Consider the following 6,839-nt stretch of genomic DNA (forward strand, 5'->3'; position numbering starts at 1 on the left):
GGTGTACAGTACTAGTAGTAGAAGAAGTAAGAGGAAGCAAGGAAGTATGAAGGAGACGAGTAGTAGTTATAGTGATAGAAGGATGGGGATGGTGATGGAGGAGAAGGAGGGGAGATGGAAAAATTATGGAGGAATAGTTTATATTGTCATAAATTTGTATCTCTCTCTCTCTCTCTCTCTCTCTCTCTCTCTCTCTCTCTCTCTCTCTCTCTCTCTCTCTCTCTCAATACAATCAATAAATACATCTGCCATTCCTCCTCACCCAATCCCCACACACACAGGCATCAAGCAGTTGTATGGAAGCCACCTACGTGAGGCAAGACTTCTTAACTTCGAGGACGTATAGCCTGAAGTCTCTTTCTGGAACACCAGAACACCAATAGAGACAATGGACAGCTAGTGTTAGCTGTGCTGGTGGCAGGTGTGGCCAGACCCCTGCACTACCAGAGGCTCCTATCCTCAACCCTGACTCCCTAGCTATCAAAGCTAAGTGTGTGTGTGTATTTACCTAATTGTATTTACCTAATTGTAACATACGGGAAAAGAGCTATGCTCGTGTTGTCCCGTCTCCATATCTATTAATGTCCAGCTTTTTCTTAAAATCATGAATATTCCTTGCGTTGACCACTTCCACGTCTAAACTATTCCATGCTTCCACCCTTCTATGAGGGAAGCTATATTTTTTCACATCTCTCCTATAAGTGGCCATTTTAGTTTTTCCCATGCCCTCTCGACATTCTTCCATTCCACATACACAGATCTTCCCTATCCATTTTTTCCATGCCAATCATCACTCTGTATATTGCTATCAGGTCTCCCCTTTCTCTTCTGTTTTCCAGGGTTGGAAGTTGCATTCTTTTCAGTCTGTCTTCATAAGTCAAATCTCTTAAGTCAGGCACCATTTTCGTTGCAGCCCTCTGTACTTTCTCTAGTTTCCTTATGTGTTTCTTTAAGTTCGGAGCCCACTGTATTGTTGCATATTCAAGCCTCGGTCTTATCATTGCAGTAATTATTTTCTTCATCATTTCTTCATCTAAATATACGAACGCCACTCTTATGTTCCTCAATAAGTTCAATACTTCTCCAATTATTTTGTTTATATGTCTCTCTGGCGATAGGTCATTGGTAATTGTCACCCCAAGGTCTTTTTCTTCATGACTGGTTTTATGTCTTCATTTCCTATCTTGTACATACTCCTGATTCTTCTTTCACTCTTGCCAAACTCTATTTTCTTGCATTTTGTCGTGTTGAACTCCATTTGCCATGTACAGCTCCATTTCCATATTCTGTCCAAGTCTTCCTGGAGTAGTTCGCAATCTTTGTCACATCTCACTTTTCTTAACAATTTTGCATCGTCTGCAAATAGGCTCACATAACTGGACACCCCATCCACCATGTCATTTATGTAGACCGCGAACATTACTGGTGCCAACACTGATCCCTGTGGAACTCCACTCTCCACCAATCCCCATTCTGATGGTCTGTCCTTAATTATTGTTCTCATTTCTCTTCCTACCAAAAGTCTTCCATCCATTTTAGTAAACTGCCATGCACTCCTCCTACCATTTCAAGTTTCCAGATCAGTCTCTGGTGTGGTACCTTATCAAAGGCCTTTTTTAAATCCAGATATATTCCATCAGCCCAACCATCTCTTTCCTGTATTACATCTATCACCCTCGAATAGTAACATATCAGGTTTGTCGTGCATGAACGCCCTTTTCTAAAACCAAATTGACACTCACAAAGTATGTCATTTTTCTCCAAGAAGTCTGTCCATCTATTCTTCACCACCCTCTCACACATCTTAGCTACCACACTTGTAAGTGACACTGGTCTATAGTTCAATGGGTCTCTCTTGTTACCTGATTTATAGATTGGGACAATGTTAGCTCTTTTCCAGTCTTGGGGCACTACACCTTCCCTTAATGAGGCATCAATTACTTCACAAACTTTTTCTGCCAGTTGCTCCCTGCATTCTCTTAAAATCCATCCTGATACCCCATCAGGTCCCACAGCTTTTCTCACTTCTAAACTCCCCATCATGTTCTTGATCTCCTCCACAGTTACTTGAAACTCCTTCATAATCCCTTTCTGTTCCATTACCAGTGGTTTGTCAAAAGCAGTCTCCTTTGTGAATACCTTCCGCATTTAATTGTTGTTGGGTTGGGCGTCTGTTGAACGCTGTTGAATAATGCAAGGTGGTATCATCAGCATAGGAGTGGATAGGGCATTGAGTCAGATTTAGGAGATCATTGATGAATAATAGAAAGAGAGTGGGTGATAGGACAGAACCCTGTGGAACACCACTGTTGATAGTTTTAGGGAAGAACAGTGACCGTCTACTACAGCAGCAATAGAACGATCGGAAAGGAAACTGGAGATGAAGGTACAGAGAGAAGGATAGAATCCGTAGGAGGGTAGTTTAGAAATTAAAGATTTGTGCCAGACTCTATCGAAGGCTTTCGATATGTCAAGGCATTTCACCGAAGTCCCTAAAGAGGATGACCAAGATTCAGTTAGGAAAGTAAGAAGATCACCAGTAGATCTGCCTTTACGGAAACCATACTGGCAATCAGAGAGAAGGTTGTGAGCATAGAGCCTCATTATCTTCCTATTAAGGATAGACTCAAAGGCTTTAGAAAGGCAGGAAATCAAAGCTATAGGGCGGTAGTTAGAAGGATTGGAGTGGTCACCTTTTTAGGGACAGGTTGAATGTGAGCCTTCCAGCAAGAAGGATAAATAGAAGTAGAGACACAGATGAAAGAGTTTGACCAGGCAGTGAGCGAGTTCGGAAGCACAGTTTTGAGAACAACAGGAGGGACTCCATCCGGACCGTAAGCCTTCCGAGAATCAAGGCCAGAGAGGGCCAGGAAAACGTCTTTATAAAGAATTTTAATTTTAGGGATGAAGTAGTCAGAGGGTGGAGGAGTAGGAGGAATATGCCCAGAATCATCCAAAGTTGAGTTGGTAGCAAAGGTTTGAGCGAAGAGTTCAGCTTTGAGCCATCTGGATGAAGTAAAGGAGGGAAAGACGAAGAAGTAAAGTTGTTAGAGATATTATTGGCTAGATGCCAGAAATCTCGAGAGGAGTTAGAATTGGAAAGACTTTGACATTTTCTATTGATGAAAGAGTTTTAGTGTGTGTGTGTGTGTGTGTGTGTGTGTGTGTGTGTGTGTGTGTGTGAGAGTTGATGGACAGGCTGGGAGAGGATAACAAGATTAGATGTACTCAAATTTTGTCACTTCAGTGTTTTGATAAATTGTTTTTAAATGAAGGAAGAGAGTAAACGACAAATAAGTCAGCAGGAAGAGAGTTCCACCGAGCAATTCCTCTAACACTAAAAAAGCATCTACATATTTCCAGCTATTTATGACATGTAGTCTTGAATCATCTGGTCCTGTCAGTGGAGGGCTGAATAAAGACTTCACTAGGAGAAATGGCACAATTACCTTGAAAGATGTTCCAATACTTCATGATGTCATGTCATAAAAGCCTGCCTTGCAATGAAGATCAAAATTCTTGAGTCTGAGAATAGCTGAGTTGGTTCGTGCCCCTTATCTGTTTAGGCCAGCGTCTATGAACTGATTCTATTGAGCACATATCCTTCACAATACCAGTAGCTATACCAGACAGATGCTGCATATTCAAGCCTTACATGAGTAACAAATAGGGGCATTATAAAGGATGCATCACCATCAACTGTACATTTAAGTAGATTATATGACACACTTCCTGCCTTTTGTTGGTCACGCAGATTAAGGCGTTGCATTCTGCCACGATGGTGGTAGATTGCGGGGCATCGATTCGAACCCCACTAATGACATATAACAGCTATATGGCCTTTGTTGCTTAGCAGCAGGACAAATTACTTCATTGGAGGGGGGCTCCCTTGTGATGACTTAATTTGAGAATTATTTAATCCTTTTAATCCTGTCTTTTGTACAACAATGGCTCTGTGCTGGTAAAAATTCAATGAGAATTAACCAATATACATCCAAGTCAATAATGGACTCTGATTGGCATATGAAAGCCATCTATAAACTATACTGACCCGATACAGGAAGAGAAGACCAATCTACTGTGCGTCTAATGAAATGCACAGTACCACATTTAGAAACATTCATTCCTAGCAGGAAGAGACTCTGGAGGCAATTAGTATTCCTCTGATAGAAAGTCATAATGTTGTGAGAAGAGTCAGTCTAGCAATGTATATAAAAAAAAAGATAAAGATTAAAAGAGATAGGAATATAAAGAAGATGGAGGAATACAGGAAGGAAAGTGAAAGCTGAAAGTAGGGCAGATGGACAGCTTGGGGGTGCTTGTTGCAGACCTCAGACACAGAAGGCTAGACAGTGAGATGGTGGGGGTGGGGGTGGTGTGAGCAGGGAAGTGTTAGGGATAGAAAAATGACTCTCTCTCTCTCTCTCTCTCTCTCTCTCTCTCGGGAAATAGTACCAGTAGTAATAACAAAAACATTCCATAATATATTTTATTTATTTCCATTTCCTCTCTTTCTTCCTGCATATTTCTCATTCCTTATATTAAATCATCCATACTTTTTCAGGAGGAGAAAAAGGAAGAAGAAAAAGAAGGGAAAAAGGAGAGGTATTGAGGTGGGGGGAACGGGTATGCTAAGCAGACCTCTATGAGAGGTTTATGAAGACCAGGAAAAACCAAGGAGCAAAGATGAAAAGGAATGTGGTTTCTTTGTAAGAATCAATGAAGAGAGATGCACTGTAACATGTAGAGCAGATGCTTGATCTATGTACAGTTTGAAAATTCTTGAGAAAAATGTTGATCAGTATACATCAGGAAGAGACTTGGGAGCAAGTTTGTGGCAGAAGGATGGCACAGAAGACCAGTGTACAGGTATATAGGCAGTGCAGGAAGGAGATAGGGAAGGATATGACAATCTGTATGACAATAGACCTGCCTGCCTAAACTGTCCTCTTCCAGGCAAGAACAACCAGCCTCCCTTGCATGACTGAGTAGTCTGAGGATGAGACATGGAAGGTGCAGTGTGTGGTGAGGAGATGGAGGACTTTAAACACTACACACTTCCTATTGTACTGCCAAGGGTACAGAGAAGACAGAAAGAGAATAGGAAGACTGCAACAAGAGAAGGAACTACTTACTGATAAAAAAAAAAAAAAAGGTATTCAAATTAGAAAACAAGAAACACTGAAAACACAAAAATGTACGACTTCTGGAAGATAAGAGAAAAGAAACTAAAACAGGTAAGATAGAGAAAATAGTTAATTGTTGATAGTGAAAGAAAAGGAAAAAATAGATAAACCAGCAACAGCTAAAGTGAGAAAACAACATTGCAAAGGCTATCCCCTCGACCCTACACCCAAAAAGAAGAGCAGCTCCATGGAAGATGAAAAATAGGCATGGTAGCAGTAGCAGTAATAGTAAATTTTCTCTGTTGCTTCCATGTATTAACTGTTTTCTATTATTGCAGGAGGAAGAGGAGGAAGAAACAAGAGCAGAAGGAAGAAGAGGACAAAAGCAAAGAAAAGGAATGGGAAGATACAAACAAACAAGAGGAGAAGGAAGAAGACAAAAGATAATAAGTAAAGGAGTGAGAAGATAAGGGACAAAAACAATTCTCTCTCTCTCGTCATGCTGATATAGGTGGCAGGACTTCACAGTTTCCACCTATACACAACATTTGACATCTGCATTGTTTCTTTATTGGTGTCTGGGCTGTTTTTATAATATATCTATAGCCTTAGTCTTCTTTGTGGATCAGTTGGTTTTACGTTCTTCTTGGCGATTATTATTTGTTCGTTTTCCTTGTGCGCTGATGAGAAGAAAGTTCAGTAGATGACGATGTAATTTTCTGTGAATCAGTTGTTGACCAGTACCTGGGTTGATCTTTCTATTTCTAGGTTTACTTGCTTCCAGGTACTGCAGTGCGTCAGTGCTCTTCTGATGTATGCACTGATGGTGGAGTCTTTATACCACTTCTTTCATTGAGGCAGCAGACTGACAAATCTTTCGGCACAGAAGCCTACGTCAAAACTATGAACCCCAGTCAGTCTCAATGGAAGAAGTTGGTGCCCATAGCGGTATAAAGACTCCACCATCGGTGCATACATCAGAAGAGCACTCACGCACTGCAGTACCTGGAAGCAAGTACCCCAAAGGCCTGGCTGGGGTTGGTATTTATCCAGCTTGGTCTGGTTGAGTTTCTCATTTTGTCAGATTATCTCTTCTCTTAAAAAGTTGTGGCAGTGCACTTGGACTATTGTCATCAGAGCATGGCACAAAATGAAGCAACTTATCAATTGCTTCTCACACTTCAGATCTTTTGGGCACAGGTGTAACAGTGTAATGATCATCTGGATCAGTGTAATGATCATCTGGATCACTTTCTTCACTTTCAACAACACCTGTTACTTCTGCAAATATTTCTTCTATTTCTTCTTGTGTCTGGTGGTGGTAGCCTGGGTCGATGTCACTCTCCTCAAGCCATTCATGCACACACTCCTCAACCGTTGGACCTGTTTCTCCTCCCCTTTGTAGAATCTGGTGGAAATAATCATCCTCAAAATCTGGGTCCAACATCAGTTTTCTCTAGCTGTTTGCAAGTGTTCTGCATTTCACATCTTTCCAGGAGTCAGCAAAATTATAACTGGCAGATTTTATATTGTAATTTTTTATGTTTTGAACTGTGCAACCCCCTTGTGTCCTTTAAATCTTGTTCTTCCTCCACCACCATCACTTTTTAGGTAGCAATGTTGGTAAAGTCACCTTAAGTGACATGATCACACCTTGATCCATGGGCTGGATGACATTTGTTGTATTTGGTGGAAGAAACTTGACTTTTATTT

The 6,839-nt window shown here is 41.0% G+C and overlaps 1 long non-coding RNA gene across 1 annotated transcript; it reads left to right on the top strand.

Moving 5' to 3' along the window:
* Positions 1-455: 455 nt before the first annotated feature.
* LOC123507842 lies at positions 456-5,159 on the top strand. Its single transcript, XR_006675799.1, has 2 exons — positions 456-496; positions 4,565-5,159. It is a non-coding gene; the product is annotated as an uncharacterized LOC123507842 (long non-coding RNA).
* The last annotated feature ends 1,680 nt before the right edge of the window (positions 5,160-6,839 follow it).

This window comes from Portunus trituberculatus, chromosome 23 (assembly GCF_017591435.1).
Source record: "Portunus trituberculatus isolate SZX2019 chromosome 23, ASM1759143v1, whole genome shotgun sequence".
In the NCBI taxonomy this organism is placed as follows: Eukaryota; Metazoa; Arthropoda; class Malacostraca; order Decapoda; family Portunidae; genus Portunus; species Portunus trituberculatus.